This window comes from Pantherophis guttatus, chromosome 3 (assembly GCF_059756535.1).
Source record: "Pantherophis guttatus breed Tessera chromosome 3, ASM5975653v1, whole genome shotgun sequence".
In the NCBI taxonomy this organism is placed as follows: Eukaryota; Metazoa; Chordata; class Lepidosauria; order Squamata; family Colubridae; genus Pantherophis; species Pantherophis guttatus.
In genome coordinates, this window is record NC_142065.1 from 169,343,045 (window position 1) to 169,360,363 (window position 17,319).

At 36.6% G+C, this 17,319-nt stretch overlaps 1 long non-coding RNA gene across 1 annotated transcript; it reads left to right on the top strand.

The window, feature by feature from the left end:
- Positions 1-256: 256 nt before the first annotated feature.
- LOC148114897 (uncharacterized) lies at positions 257-2,720 on the top strand. Its single transcript, XR_015733353.1, has 2 exons — positions 257-446; positions 1,410-2,720. It is a non-coding gene; the product is annotated as an uncharacterized LOC148114897 (long non-coding RNA).
- Positions 2,721-17,319: the final 14,599 nt, after the last annotated feature.

The window sequence follows — 17,319 nt, forward strand, 5'->3', positions numbered from 1 at the left end:
GCTGCTTCAACAAGCATGTTCATGTGCAGCCATATTGCTGGGCAGAAGCAGCTGGGACAATGTCCAGAGCAGCTGGACGAGCTTTGCAAAAGATGTGGCTTCTTAAACTATTCAAAGACAGGTGTTCTATTTACTGTAATGCAAGTGGCAAAAACATTCTTCTGATTATTTTCCACTGTCCTAATATTCAATTTAAAAAATGAAGCAGGAAAAGAATCACAAGTAAACAAAAATAATTCATATAAACTTCATTCAGGAGAGTCACGAGTCTTCAAAACTGCCTTATGACTTTCAAGACAGAAACCATTCCGGAATGCAGGCACTACTACTGATGTGTTACCTATTTGGCAAAGCAGGGCAGTTGTCTGAGGGAAAATGCAACACAGGTAGCTGCTTGCTACATTCAACATGATCTACCAGCTGTGCTGTTCAGGCTAAACATAAGGGTAAGTCCACATTGAAGCAATTTAAATGTACATTTAACAATTTAAGCCTAATGTCAGGAGGCCATCCTTGTACAAGATAGTGTGTAAAAGTGCACCTACCCAATCTGGTAACAGGCATTCCTAATCATGAAGTTCTTGAGCCTGTAACAACAAGGAAAGGTTTAAAGCATCCCCAGATCTATCCAAGTATCAGATTGCATGGGATAACAATGATTTAGGAGGGCAGTGTAACTGTGATGATACACTAAAATCCAGTGTATACTTACTTTTGGTGAATAAGTTGTGTGTTGTATCATATTGCATTAATGCTTTCCCACAGGGTGGACTTGATTTAAATCGAGTTGATTTAAATCACAATTTAAATCATGATTTAAATCACTAGTAAAAAGGCTTAATTTAAATCAACTCAATTTAAATCATAATTTTTAAAGAGCAACTGTCATCTCTGCTACTCCTTTGACCCACTGTTGACTCACTGCTAGTCCCAGTGTTGCAGAATATACAGCCTCATGCTACATAACTAAGCTCCATTTCATGCTGAATAAACTAAATTATTTATGTATCTTAAATAGAAAACTATCTTAAGATAGATTTTTACCCCAAAAGTTTTTTATTAAAATAAATTAGATAAAAATCAAAAAAATCTGATTTAAATCAAAAAATCTGATTTTTTTGATTTTTTTAAAAAAATCATTGATTTTTATCCACCCTGTTTTCCCAACTGCCCTTTCCAAGCATTATCAGTTGAAAAAGTAAAATAAAGCAACAGTAATAAAGCATTATTAACCAGGATCTTAATGTACAAAATAGGAGAGAAGGAAAGAGGGAAGGTTGGAAAGAGAGGTTTCAAAGGGAATCTATAAATATATTTGGCATAGAAGTAAAACATAATTTTCATATATCCAAATGCAATCTCTTCTGGTAAACAAACAACCAAAACTAATCCTGCTTTCTCATTTCCAGAAATCAGAATTAATGATTCAAGGTCTACATTGGGAAATGGTCCAAGGAAATTTAAGAGGGGGAAGTTGTACACATTGAAGCCTTGGCAAGACTCCAAGCAAACTGAAGAGAAGCTTTGTGACACTGAAACTGGTAGGAAGAGATTAAGCACCAGAAAATTACAACTAAGACTTCATTAGTGCTTAGCAAGATTCCGCATGTGGAAGTAGAAGAAACAAGTAGCTGGAGACAATTTCTCAAAACTGTTCTCTTTACTGACACAACACTGCTTTTCTATAAAACCTCCAAGAGGAATTCATTTTCATACACATTAGGGCACTGAAGCACAGAAGGAAATCATCAGTCTTACCTAGCTTACAATGCAATCAGTTTCATTCCCTTTTATTCCCAAATTCTATTTCCAGGATCCATAATACAGCATTTGGAGCATGATTCTTCCAAAGCAACAATCTGAAAGTGTAAATGAAACATGAAACTATAGGTTGTTAGATGAAAGATTGTCACGAAACAACTAACAGGAAATTAAATAAACTATTTTAGTTTTTTAACTACTTAAAATTTATTTAGCGTGTTTCATAAAACTCAGAATTGAGTGTTTGAATTTTTGGATAAGATTAAACAATTAAAAGGATTATCATGGCATGTTATTGATCATCATTTAAACTGTACAAAATGTTGTATATACGAAATTCCAAAGCCTTGCGATCCTAGGGAAAGATATAGATAGGAGTCATATTTGTGTTGCTATACTCTTGAAGCATCTTTTTGGAAATTAAACCAAAGCATTCTACAATCTAATTAACAGTTCTCTAATAGCCACAGGGCAAATAATCACCTTTATAATTCTGTTCATATTAAATCTAGACATGCAGATAGCAGATTGTTGATATTATTAAAGCAAAAATTAAACCATAAAAAAATGAGGAAAAATGAAAGAAATTACTTTAGATAATTAAGCAAAGACTACTTATAAGTTTGGATTATGTCAATCTTTTTTATTCTATTTTTATTTTGTTATAAAAAGGTTAAAATACAAAGACAAACCTTCAATTTTTTTTTCCATTCAGAAAAATTGTCTCAATCTTTTGATACTACAGCAGATTTTTTTTTGTCCTTTGTAACCACATCTTGTAACAATGTATAGAAATATAAATATATATAGCAATGTTTGATAGAATATCTTTGAATGTTCAGGTATCTAACTGGTGAGAAAGTACTTTTCTTTCTAGAAATGCATTAACACTTTTCTCTGGGTCTCTTTAAACTTGTAAGTGAAGCCAAAAAAAAAATAAATCATCAAATTCTTCACTCTCTAAGATTGTAAATCATTCATTTTTTACAATGACTCTTTACTTCTGCTACTTCTGATGATGTGCCTGAATGAATAATTATTATTCTGTTATTTCTGTTAGTATGTTACATTTGTCTGGCAAAGGTTGTGTTTTTAATTACTTTTAGACTATGCTGAAGATGAATAGTGTTCTGTCTTCATAGAGAAAAGAAGAAATTAAATTTTTCTGCATGTTGAATTAACCAGAACCAATAGTTTTGAAAAGGACATCCCCTCCTTTTACTTATCTAAATGTATAAAACTGTAGAATGATCTCCTTTATAGTAGATGAGCTTTTTCAGAATTGTTTGTTTTTCTGTTTTTGCTTGAACAATGGGGCCTTTTCTGTTTTCCACAATGCCAGTGACTGATGGACGAGCCCTAAAATTCTACTGAGGAATCTAGAAGAAAACTAAGTTAAAATAAGCCTGATTTCTTAGCCTAATTTGCAGCCTTTGAGGTAGATTAATGCTTTTCAGGGCTAAAAGATAGGAAAGATGGGAAGGTAAACTTTTTAGCAATCACCTTTTATTAAAACGAACCACTGACTTCTAACATGCATTAGTATGGTTAATGTGATACAGCAGACTGGAACTCAAAGCTATCTGTCACAAAGGCACAGCTGAAAATTTGTAAATTGATGTATTTTAACTTTTCATTGCAATTATCTCCTTGGTAACATTTGTTACAGTCACGATTTATTCTGGCACTAGACTAAGAGAAAGAAGTGGCCATGAGCCTCACTTTTGTTTTGAATATTCAGTAGAAGATTGTTTTTCCATCCTTTTAAAAGACACTACCATTGATGTCCATTTAACTAATGCCATTGTTGGCATCTACTGGGCCCCATCATCCCACAAACCGCCCTCCCCCAAAAAACCTGACAGGCCTCTTTTCAAGAGGAATTCTTCTTTTGCAGTCACTAAATAATATTGGACAAAGAGAAGGTCATACATTTTGCATTCCTGTCACTATTTTACCTGTGGAGATATTATGCCTGCTTAGTAGTCAACATAACGCTATGTTTTTTTAAAAAAAGAAAATGCTGTATCTAGTCTAAATGTATTTTGTTTATCTAATCATCAATATTTATATATTTCTGTTTAGTAACCTTCCAGACTGATTTATAAAATCAAGATGATATAAATACAGGTAGTTCTCGCCTTATGACCATGATTGAGCCCAAAATTTCTGTTGTTAAGTGAGATATTTGTTAAATGAGTTTTGCTCATTTTATGACCTTTCTTACCACATTTGTTAAGTGAATCAATGCAGTTGTTAAGTTAGTAGCAGGGGTGAAATTCTCCTGGTTCGGACCGGATCGCTGAATCCGGTAGCGATGGTGGCGGGTGGTTCGGAGAACTGGTAGCAAAAATCCCTGTGCCCCCCCCACCATACCCAGCTGAGCCGCACGATCATCAGAGACTTTTTTTTTATTTTTAAAAGCATTTTCTCTTCCGAAGAAAAAATGCTTTTAAAAGTAAAAAAAAAGCCTCTGATGATCGCGCAGCTCAGCTGGGATCATCAGAGGCTTTTCAAAGCATTTTTTTCTGCAACCTCTTGGCCAAAGAGGTGGTAAAAAAAATGCTTTGAAAAGTCTCTGACGATCCCAGCTGAGTTGCTCGATCGGCAGAGGCTTTTCAAAGCATTAGAAAAAATGCTTTGAAAAGTTAAAAACAAAAAGTTGGCCACGCCCACCCAGTCACATTAACCCCACCCCCACCAAGCCACGCCCACAGAACCGGTAGTAACAAATTTTACATTTCACCCCTGGTTAGTAGCATGGTTGTTAAATGAATCTGGCTTCCCCATTAATTTTGCTTGCCAGAAGATTGGAAAAGGGTTTCATATAACACTATGTCCATCATAAATATGGTTCAGTTGTCTGAATTTTGATCTCATTACTTTGGGGATGCTGCAATGGTTGTGTGAAAAATGGTCATAAGTCACTTTTTTCAATGCTGTTGTAATTTTGAATGGTCACTAAACAAACTGTTGTAAGTTGAGGATAATTGAAGTCATTATCTAGCCAACCAACTGAATAAATTTTCAGTATCAAGTTGACTTTTTTTGGAAAAGAATATTATGAAAATTCTGTCAGCTCTACCAAGATGATATTCTTTACAACTGAGAGAAGTCACTTAGGGCAGTGGTCACCAACTAGTAGTCTATGGACCACTGGTGGTCCATGAGAAAATTTTGGTGGTCCAAAGTAAAATTATTTGCATTTTTTATATTGCACTAAATACTATTTATGTTTTTAAAAAATTCATATTAGTGGTCCGCAGGATTTAAAATTATTTAAAATTTAGTGGTCCCTGAGGTCCGAAAGGTTGGTGACTCAGATGATTCCCTCCAAATATAACTTCAATATTTGGATTCCATAAACCCTACATCCACTACAGTCACACCTATCTCCAAATAGCAAGCAAGAAATAACCCAGATATATTGTTTCGCATTGGTATTTCTTTAACAGAAATCCATGATCTCTAAAAAAAAAAACATAGATTGCAGTTCTGATTATTAGAGCTGGTAATCAGACATGATACAGTTCTCTTCCCTCCTGAGCCTTTTTAAAAGATGTATTGTAGTAACTGTAAAAGAGAAATCCTTGCAGCAATGCAGTTCATGGGTCAATTATGCAGAGTAGGTTGAAGAACTGTCTCTTTTCATTTGCGTTAACTTGCCGGCTCCTGATTTCAGCAAAATAACTCAAATCTTTTGTATTACTCAAAGTGTCAGGATATTGATTTTATCTGCAATGTGGCTTAAAATGTTCTCACTTCAAGTATTGAAAATTGTGCTGAGGCACAATGCAATATTATGCATGTTAGGCAAGGTGGAAGATCCTAATTCCACGTTTAAATTAATGAGGTCTGAATTAGCTGTTGATGAGTCAGAAAAGAAATCTTGGGGATTTTGTATCCTGAAAAATAAAAGCTTATAGTGCTTTTAAAATATATATTTATATTATTGGTAGGTGAGCATGGTTCTCATCTTTCAATCAACTTCATCTGTAACCAAATCAGAATGCAAAGATTTGACAAACCAGACACATTATTTGTATTAGCTGAAAGGTCTTACTAATTTCAGCTATATGCCAACCCCCAACTTTCTTGAATTACCAAGGCATATTGTGATGTGAAGCAAAGGAGAGATCTAGCCTTAGGCACAAGATAAATAATGTCCTATTATACAATGCAGACAGCATCAGGAAATATCCGTGCTTGCCAGTTTCACTATGCACTGAAGCAAGAACAGAAAGCACAGGATTCATCCTTTTGGCCAATAATGATTCAAAGGCTTCATCTTTTTTTTTATTTACTTTTCCTAAAAAAACTAGCTAGGGAAATACAATGAGAAAAAAAATCTCATTACAAAAGATATCTTAATAAATAAGGTAAGGGTATTACTTAAGAGATAGAAGGTCAGAAGATGAGAATGTAAAGGGCAGGACAAGTGTATTTGGAACCCATAAATTAATTAAATATGGTTCCTGACCCACAACATCTGTCTGTCTGTCTATGTATCTGAAAAGCAGTGAACCCATTCTGCTACATTTCTATGGATGCTCCAAAATAAACAAGCCCAATGTACTTCTTCATCCAATTGTACAATTACCATAGACTCCAACATACAACATAGCCAAAGAACTTACAAAAAACCTTGAACATGTCACAGAGGAAAGTGAATATTAAGTTCCTCCTACCATGATTCCAGAAAACCAAAGATCTAAAAATAGAAGATGAATTCATTTGATATCTTGACATCCATAGATCCAAATTAGCAAAAGAATCCATGGCAGCAGTATCACACAGAACATCTCTGGAGGGCTCAGGACAGGGGTTGCTCCTCTGTCCTGGTCCTATTAGACCTCTCAGTGGCTTTTGATACCATCGACCATGGTATCATGCTGCGCCGGTTGGAGGGGTTAGGAATGGGGGGCACCGTGTTGCGGTGTTCTACTCCTTCCTCTCTGCATGCAGTCTGTGTTGACAGGGGGACAGAGGTCGACCTCAAGGCGCCTTGTCTGTGGGGTGCCGCAAGGGTCGGTCCTCTCGCCCCTCCTGTTCAATATTTATGTGAAGCCACTGGGTGAGATCATCCGTGGTTTTGGGGTGAAGTTCCATCAGTATGCTGATGATACTCAGCTGTACATCTCCACCCCGGACCACCCCAATGATGCCCTTGACATGATGTCCCGGTGCCTGGAGGCCGTGCGGATCTGGATGGGGAGAAACAAGCTCAGATTCAACTCTTCCAAGACCGAGTGGCTGTGGTTTCTGGCGTCCCGGTATAGCCATCTGGTTCCATCGCTGACTATTGGAGGTGAGATCTTGGCCCCTTCAGAGAGGGCTCACAACTTGGGTGTCCTCCTGGATGCACGGCTGTCTTTAGAAGATCATGTGACGGCTGTGGCCAGGGGGGCTTTTTATCAGGTTCTCCTGATTCACCAGTTGCGTCCCTTTCTGGACCGGGATGCCTTGTGCACAGTCACTCATGCCCTCATCACTTCCCGTCTGGACTACTGTAATGCTCTCTACATGGGGCTCTCCTTGAAGAGCACTCGGAGCCTCCAACTGGTCCAGAATGCAGCCACGCGGGTGATTATGGGAGCGACACGGCACACCCATGTAACACCTCTCCTGTGCAAGCTGCACTTGCTCCCGGTGGTCTTCCGGATGCGATTCAAGGTGCTGGTTACCGTCTTTAAAGCGCTCCATGGTTTAGGACCTGGGTACTTACGAGATCGCCTTCTGCCACAGATAGCCTCCCACCGGCCAATACGCTCCCACAGAGAGGGACTCCTCGTCGGTCAAACAATATCAACTGGCGACCCCCAGGGGGAGAGCCTTCTCTGGGGGGGCACCTGCCCTCTGGAATGAATTGCCCCTGGAGATACGTATGATCCTTGACCTATGTACCTTTTGCCATGCCCTTAAGACTTTACTGTTTCAACAGGCTGGGCTGGCTTAAATAACGAATTTTAATGGGTGTTTTAGTTTTTTAATATAAGGGCCAAATTATTTAATATGTTTTAAACTGTTTTTAAATTTTATGGATATATATGTTTTATTGTGGCTGTGCACCGCCCTGAGTCCCTCGGGAGAAGGGCGGTATAAAAATTTAAATAATAAATAAATAAATAAATAAATAAATAAATAAATAAATAAATAAATAAATCTGACATCTGATCTAAGATCAATATACCCAAGATCAGGGGTTTTATCAACCTATGCCTCTCTACACTCACTTGCACTGATTCGGTTATCTGGTTGGGTAATGAAATATCTGGAATCAAACAACCAAGCTCAAACAGCACCAAGGGCTCTCTGATTCTCCCTCCCTCCCTCCCTCCCTCCTCCCTCCTTCCTTCCCTCCCTCCCTCTCTCTCTCTCTCTCCATCAAGGCAATGCAACAAAATTGCTGGAAGAACTGAAAAACGACAGTCCTCCCCTTAAGAAAAGAGGAAGGGACTAAAATAAAATAGGCATCAAAAGGCATTACAGTTATTTAAGATGATTCCACAAATTTTACTTTTCACTTTCTCTTTAAAAAACAACAACTCCTTTTGTAGCTATTATTCAATTATCCTGTGCCAAATATCAGTGGCTCTCTCCGAGAAAGCTCTAAGGGCTGCAAAAATTAAACAAGGTAGACTGAGGACAGTTCCAGCCCATAGAACAAGTATTATCCAGACTGTATTCGGAGACATTGGCAGATAACTTGCTGCTAGATCGGCAGCCACTTCTTCAAGAACTAGCCTGTCATGGATTTTGCTCCAGTCCAGTGAAGGTGTGTAAGTGATATGTTTTTCTGGAGGAAAGCAGAGAGTGTCTCCTGCCAACTCAATTTATGATTTTCTGTTTGACGCTGGCACTAATTGCAACTTTGGAGCTTCTTGCTTTGGCAGCCACTATTGGAGTAAAGCTGTCTTAGCTAAAGTAGCCAGAAACAGAAGTCTGGTAGTACCTTTTCCAACTAACTTGTCTTATTAAAATGCATAATGAGTTTTTACTTCAGTAGCTAAACTTGATCTGATTCTGCCAAGAATATGTAAATGGAAAATTCGCACATACACTTTGTGCATATTAATGTATATTAGTGTTTGATTTTGCACTTGTTGATGGTATGACATACTGTGCCCACTAATGAGTTGTAAGTTGTAATATTTTTTGTTCAGTTGATTGTAAAAGAAGCTTTGTTTTCTTATCTGTTTTTTTTTTCAGAGCAGTTTCAAATTATTTTGGAAATACTTTTGATGGTATTTTGAGATTATTTTATGGTTGTGTCATGACTGAATTTGTAAAGAGTATTATTTTTGTTTTTTCATGATACATCTGTCCATTATTGTGAAGTCCTCCTTCCTGATCTGAGAGGTCTTTCCTTTAGAAAGATACTTTGTGTCTTTCTTTCTTTGAGAAATGTCTTTCCTTGAGAAAAGAATTCCTTAATTTTCCTAATGAGAATTCAAGAATTATGCATTTCCCCAAAATCTCCTCTTAGAAAGAAGAAATGAAGAACCCTTTGTTTGTTGTGAAACTAAGAGCATATGGTAAAAGTGCAAAAGAAATTTTTAATACCATGACATAAAAGTAATTTCCAAAAAGATGTTGAGACTCTAGAAAGAGTGCAGAGAAGAGCAACAAAGATGATTAGGGGACTGGAGGCTAAAGCATATGAAGAACGGTTGCAGAAACTGGGTATGTCTAGTTTAATGAAAAGAAGGACCAGGGGAGACATGATAGCAGTGTTCCAAAATTTTAGGGGCTGCACAAAGAGGGAGTAAGCAGTGGTGGGTTGCCCCCAGTTTGCACCGGTTCTATAGAACCAGTAGTAAAACGGGCGGGAAGCTTCGCCCACCAATCCCAACATCCTCAAAATGCTTCTGCGCATGTGCAGAAGCTTCTGCGCTTGCACAGATGAGCACACGTGTGCACAAGTGAGCGAAGCAAGCGTGCGCATGCAGCCCCGTTGCAAACCGGTAGTAAAGGTAAGTACAACCCACCCCTCGAGTCAAGCTATTCTCCAAAATGCCTGAGGGTAGAACAAGAAGCAATGGCTGGAAGCTAATGAAAGAGAGAAACAACTTAGAACTAAGGAGAAATTTCCTGACAGTTAGAACAATTAATTAGTGGAACAACTTGCCTCCAGAAATTGTGAATGCTCCAACACTGGAAGTTTTCAAGAAGATGTTGGATAACCATTTGTCTGAAGTGGTGTAGGGTTTCCTGCCTAAGTATGGGTTGGACTAGAAGACTTCCAAGGTCCCTTCCAACTTTGTTATTCTAAATGATTCTAAATAATTTGTAGTATAAATGGGATTCACTGGTATGCAGCTAGGCCCCTTAAAAATATCTCCACCTAGCTCAGAAAGCAGGAGTGAAGAGACTATAGTTTCCTGGCTCCATCACTTTGCACCTAAGAGAGAGCCTCATGTTTATGTTAAACTGATGGTATTTTCTGGCAGACAGATTCACCCGTAGGCTGATGCAGCTCATTATTAGTATATGGATAAATCAAGACATCAAGGTCATTTTTTAAAGAATTATTGTATTGCATTATGATGTTTCTATCCAGTAGGCTGCTTCTAGATAAAACTTTAGTTTTTTGTTCAAGTTCTGCAGACATTCCATTTTGAATACATAGTTTTAACATCATATTTTGCAGGAATCCGTCAGCAGTATGAACCTAGAACTATGTATAGGGAGCTTTATAATGTAAATATTGCACCAAATGTTCAAATTCCTTGGATTGTAAAATCTGGGATTATATAATCATATCATATTTAAATTCTCTCTCAAGTTGAGGTCAATTACTGATACTTATATTTTACATACCAGATATTCATTTTTACACAAATACATAGCATTGCTTTATTACCAAAATATTCTGTTTTGACTCTGTCTCATGGCTTAACCTACTTTAATCCTAAATATTCTTAGAGTAACATGGTGTTTGTACTTCATAAAGTGGCCTGAAACTTTCAATTAAGGAACAATAATTAAGTTTATTTATAATAATTAAATGATACAGTTTACAATCCCGAGGTTGCTTTCTCTGGGTGAAATTTCGCTCACTTCTTTGATAACCCCTGCTTCCATTTGTAAAACTGTTGATTTTGAGTTGAATCAACCTCATGATGTTTGATTCAAAAAACTGGATTTAGAATACATTTAAATTCTCTCTTGAATCAAGCCCAGCTTCTGGTGCCTATATTTTAATTTTGAAGCCACTAGCTGTTATCTGGGAGTTGGGCAGCCTGAACCTGTGATAAATAAATATGCAAATAAAATACATACCTAAACACATGTTTTCTTGGCAATAGTACAAAGTGATTTATCACTATTTTTGGGGGGATATTTTTTTTAAAATATTCCAGGCTTTGGGGTTCCTGGTAAAATTACATCCAAATATATGGAAGCTAAGAAGTCCCATTCTTCTTGGGATTCTTAGAACTGGGTGTTGCCACTTGATGTGATACATACATTTTTAAGACAGGGATGAAATTCAGCCGGTTCTATCAGGCTCGGGCGAACCAGTAGCGGCAGCTGCAAGAGGCTCTGCCCACCCGCACGGACGTCATGATGTCACTTTTTTTGTGACAATTTTAAGCCTCTGCGCATGCGCAGAAGGCTTTGCACCAGGGGTGGGTTCTACTTACCTTTACTACCAGTTTGCAACGGGGCCACGCACATGCATAGAACCTTTTGCGCAGAAGCGTTCTAAGGACATCAGGGGCGGTGGGTCGAGCCTCCCTCTGGTTTTACTACTGGTTCTATAGAACCGGTCCGAACCAGGGGCAACCCACCACTGCTTTGCACATGTGCAGATGACAGCGCACGCCAGCGAAGCGAGCGTGTGTGCAGTGCATGCACATTTGCGAACCGGTAGGAAGGTAAGTGAATTTCACCCCTGTTTTAAGATCCATAGTGGTCAAACTATACATTTCTTAGGGCCTCTCAAAATGGTGGGTTATCCTTCTTGCAGTTTTATTTTTCTTCCTTACAAAAGGGTTAGACTTAACACTCATTTAAAATTAAAAAACCGGCTAACTTTTGTGAAGGGTCTTTAAGGCACGGGTGCACTCCAGGCATGAGGAGCAGGGTGCTGGTTATTGCTTGTGATGTGATTATTATTTGTTTAGACTCATTTAGGTTCTCAGCTGTTGCTTGTATTAGGTTGTTGTGGTGTTTTTAAATGATGTAAGTTGCTCAGAGTTCTTACTGTGAGATGGGCAGTTGTATAAATTGAATAAATCAATCAATCAATCAAAAGAAAAGAAAATAACTCCCAAAACATGGGAATTGGGAATATCAGAACATAATGTTAATTTGATTGTGTCTACCAGCAAATGATTCCACTTTTCTGAACTTATTTGAGAAAAGGTAGCAGAAAGTAAAAAGAGCAGCCTGTAGTTTATACCAGTAACTTATTTTTGTTGACTCTCCTGCTTACTTGCATTCTAGTGGGGAGGAAATGCTAAATTAAATCACTAGGACAACTGCTAGAATAATACACAAACACAGAGAGCTAGCATATTGTGTGTGTGTGTGTGTGTGTGTGTGTGTGTGTGTGTATTATGCCAACATACCAAGATATGATAAGTAAAATATAATTTCTTTCCATAAGAATACTCAGAGGAGCTGTGAATCTATTTTTAATGAGACAGTACATTCCACGTCCATTTAAGGGAAATATGTTGAAACACTATATCTTCAGAACATCTGGGGTTTATTTGATGCCTTTTTTTGTTTGTTTGTTTGTTTTAGAGTAATTCCTTTCAGAGTATAATATCTAAGTCTCTTTGTCCCAGTTCTATGTCTCTTAGGTAGGATTTAAACCAAGATTGTTGAGAAAAAAAATCTTTCCCAAATAAGCTCATCTGAATAATGTGAAACATTTTTAGAAATAGAAGTAACATTGCATAAATTGTTTTTTTTTCCTCCAAATTTCTTCATTATTTATTTGAAACTGTGGCTTACAAAGTGAGTGCAACTGCATAATGAGGAAGCCTTGCTCTTTTTTTATATGCGATGCATATAAAAAAAAGGATGTTATCATTTGTACAATTAGAATTACCAACTTGACTTTTTTGACTCCCTCCCTCCATTCCGCAGATTCTTCTAGTCTTCATTCATTATACTTAAGCATCACAGGAAGAGACCGAGTACATGCCTATGCACAATACAGGATGGGAGGGTTAACTTGAAAATAGGGGATTTTGTCTATGTGTATGGCTTAGAACGTTCAGTACACAGTGCATATTCAGAAAATTGTTCCTTTAGGCAAAAAAATACTATAACAAAACATAACCAAAGCAGTTTTACAAATAACAAATTCATTATTTATTTATTTATTTATTTATTTATTTATTTATTTATTTATTTATTATAATTTATATAGCTGCCTACTCACAGGGACTTTAGGTGGCTTACAGATAATAAAAACATAATGTAGAAAAAATAAAAGTAATATAAATTAAACAATAATAACATAATAAATAAAATAACCCCCCCCACACACACATATAACTGGCGACCACACACTCAAATCAGCAATTTAATTGTCTGCATCCCACTCTGGATTCTCCAGGCTGCTGACAAAACCACGACTTTGGGGCCTTACAAAAGAGTGTCAGAGTGGGGGCCAGTCTAATTTCTGGAGGGATAATGTTCCAGAGGGAGGGACATGGCATGATAGATAATAGGCATATTAATTGGGTAAGAAGTGCAGCTCAGTAAAATCTCCTTTTATATTTTTATTATTTTTATTTTTAAACATATCCTTATCACCCTTTTTTTCTTTAATGTAAAATAAGGGCTGTTTTCTCCATATATTCTTGATCCTGTTGCTGGGTTGTTGTTGTTGTTAAATGCCTTTGTATCATTGAATAATGGCCAAGACAGACTTGGGCAGAAATTTTCTGGGGATAGTATCTCTATGGCTTTTGCATTTGGAATTCCTTTTAAAATCCTTTACAAAGAAGTATGTTTACTTTTATCGGATTTTTCATCCAGAAAATCACCCAGTCACTGTTCCAGACTGATGGGCACATTTGATATTTTGGGCAAGGTTCCATGGGTAACACTTCCAAAGTAAGTGATGACATACAGCCATCAACCATTAATGTTACTTTATAATAAGATTTTCTGGATGGACTGAAGCATTCAAAATAAAGATGTTGGAGATTTATTATTTTATTATTTTATTAGTCCAATTTATATGCCGCCCTTCTCCGTAGACTCAGGGCGGCTTACAATGCATTATAGCAATAGCCTGCATACTTTTTTGTATATACCTGCTTATAGGTCTTTCGGCCCCCAGTAAGCGGTGTTGTTCTATACAAAGTTGGCTTATTGCACCCACAATCCGGGTCCTCAATTTACCTACCTTGAAAAGATAGAAGGCTGAGTCAACCTTGAGCCTGGTGAGATTCGAACTTGCACTAATTGCAGGCAGCTGGCAGCTAAGTGCTAGCACTTAACAGCACTTTAGTCTGCTGCACCACCGAGATGTTTTTCTTTTCTCCTAGCTCCTTAATTATATCATTTGATTTTCCTATCCTATGTCCCTACTTTGATCAATGACTAAACCCTGGGATTTTCAATCATATTCATACTCTGCCACATGCTGTTTGTGGCAGTTACGTTCCACAGTCATTGAAAACTTGAGTATATACAGATTAAAGGGTTAAGTTCTCGACTTCCATAAAATATTACCTACCAAAAGTAGGTAATATAATGATACATAATGATATTATCATTATGATAATACATAATGATATTATCATTATGTATCATTATATGCTTTTGCCATCTCAGATTTTCCACTTCCCCATTCTGATTTTTAAAAACAAATGAAAAACGAAGAAAGGAAGAACAGAAGGAAGGAGGGAATAAAAAAGAAAGAAAGAAAGCAAAAGGAAAGGAAGGAAGGAAGGAAGGAAGGAAGGAAGGAAAGAAAGAAAGAAAGAAAGAAAGAAAGAAAGAAAGACTAGAATGACTGAATGTGTACTTATATTAATGCAGATAACAAGATCCACTTTTAATGATTTATGAGAAGTAGGCACGCTGTGACATTATTTTTACTGGTTTTTATCTCTTCTCTTTGCCATTCCTCTCTAGAAAAGTTTCCCTAACCATTGTTTTCCAATAGGAATTATAAGATAAATATTTCATGAAGGTACTAAATGCTATACTTGTGTGTGACTGTGTGTGCAGAGGAGACGTCTGTGAGCATTGTTTCATAATGGGGCCTCAGGAAAAAAAAAAGAATTACCATAACTTCTTTCTCTTCCATCTTATCTGTATTTTCATCTTCTATTATGGTGCCAGATCTTATTGTTATTTGGATGTGACTCACAGAAATAGTAAGCAGACTCAGAAGCAGACAGAAATAAACAATTTGAAAACAACTTTGGCTTTACTTTTATCTTTTGAGTATTCTTCTTAGCCTCCTGCTAAAGTACTATCAGTTGTAATTTTAATCTCATTGTTGAAATACATTTGTATCTCTGACTCAGTTGGCATCTCACAATGATTAAATGGAAATGCAAAATATCTAAGGAGGGCACCCTTTATAGACTCATACAAAACTGAGAGGAGTATTGGAAGAATTGAGAAGTTTTTTAAATACAAAACATGAGTTATTTGAATGATATATTTACTTCACAATTACATATTTCATCTGAAATTTAAAGCACACTTAATTCACTATATGTTGAAAACTAAAAAAAAAACCCATTAGTGGAATATAATTCCTTTTCAATGACATAACAAAGATAATTTGTCGGCTAAACTAAAGAAAAACAAAGCATGTAAGCTTTAAACACTTTTTTATGCAGACAGAATTATGTTGTATGATGATCCAGTGAGGAAACATAATTTTAAAATAATGAAATTCTGATTAAAAGAAAAATATGATATGATAAAAAAAGGATTGAATTTGCTTTCAAATCTGGGTTTCTGTTGATCATGTGGCTTGGCTTGCTTTAATGAAATTAATTATATCTTCAAAAGTACTCACTCAAGATGAGGAAGCAATGACAAAGAATTTCATAGGTGCTTCTTGGATACTAATTTCTGAAAGTAAAATGGCTGTTGGGTGTTTACAAGTATCCCTAGGACAGCTAATTACAAATCACCTGAAAGGTGAAAATGCATCATTCAAAAAACGAAAAAGGATCTATACTCTTTATACTGTATGCAGTTATTTATATAGAGACAAATCTAGACCTAATTACTATAATATAGGCAGAATACCTCTCCAAAGGGAGAAGTAAGGAAGTGACCTCTCATTTTACTGTTCTAATATTACTTATTAACAGGTAGCTTCAAAGCTTCTTAAACTCTTTTAAGGTTCCTTGAAAGGTACTGGAGAACCTAAATAGACTGTGAATTACTCTGAAATAAGTAATTATGGTGGGACAAGTCTAGAAGAAGACTCTGTTGAAAAGATGGATATGGGCCACCCCAAAAAGCAGCACTTCTGTAAGAATGTTCAGGGCTAGCATCTACTCATGTTTGTGACATCTTTGTTTCCCAGAATGTGAGGAATAAGTTGTGTATAAAAATACTTTTTAATGTATTTTTGCTTCCTTTTCTGCTTCCTACCTCAACTCTCATGTTTTATCTATCTGAAATAATATGATTATAGATGTCAGAAGAAGAGTCCAATTGTTCTAATGTTGCTCAAAAGAGCCTTGGTAGTACAGGGGTTTAAGGCACCCTGTTATTAAGCTGGTTATTAAGACCAGCTGCCTGCAATTACTGCAGGGTTCGAATCTCGCCAAGGCTCAAGGTTGACTCAGCCTTCCATCCTTTCTAAGATAGGTAAATTGAGGACCCAGTTGTGGGGGCAATAAGCTGACTTTGTATAAATATACAAAAGGATGAAGGCTATTGCTGAGCACATTGTAAGCCGCCCTGAGTCTTCGGAGAAGGGCGGCATATAAATCAAATTAAAAAAAAAAAAAAAAGCTCATTTTCATATAGCTTTCTGATGGTTATCGGCTTTGTATAAACCCAAATAGAAATGATATTTCATGGCCTATGAATCTTTTAGCTGAGAAATATCATAAAAATTAGGAAACCAAGGTTCCTCCTCCCCTTTTTCTCTGTGTATCATTCGAATAATACTTATTTGCATCTAATAAAATCACTACCAGTACAATTTTGTTCTCTGAACAAGTAAATGAACTTCTAGGTATTCACATTAAATTCCATTAGTGCACATACCTTCAAGCTCTCTTAAATGAAAATCCCATTATCATGAAAATGGAAGTAATCCCAATTTTCAAAGAGGTTAAGTGTTCCATGAAGTAGCTTCCATATTACTCAATATTCATAATTCTTAATATGTAACATATAATATCTATTTGTGCTACAGTGATATTAGAATACACAATTGCAAGTTATTTCAGAGTAGCAAATAAGATTCAAACATTAAAATTGGTTACCTTCCATTGGAACCATAAAGTATCAATGATAGGTAATAATTTCATGCAAAATATGTTATTATATCGCAGATCTGCCTGGTATCAGTTATATACTGAGAGGCACTCTAGGTTGGAGGGC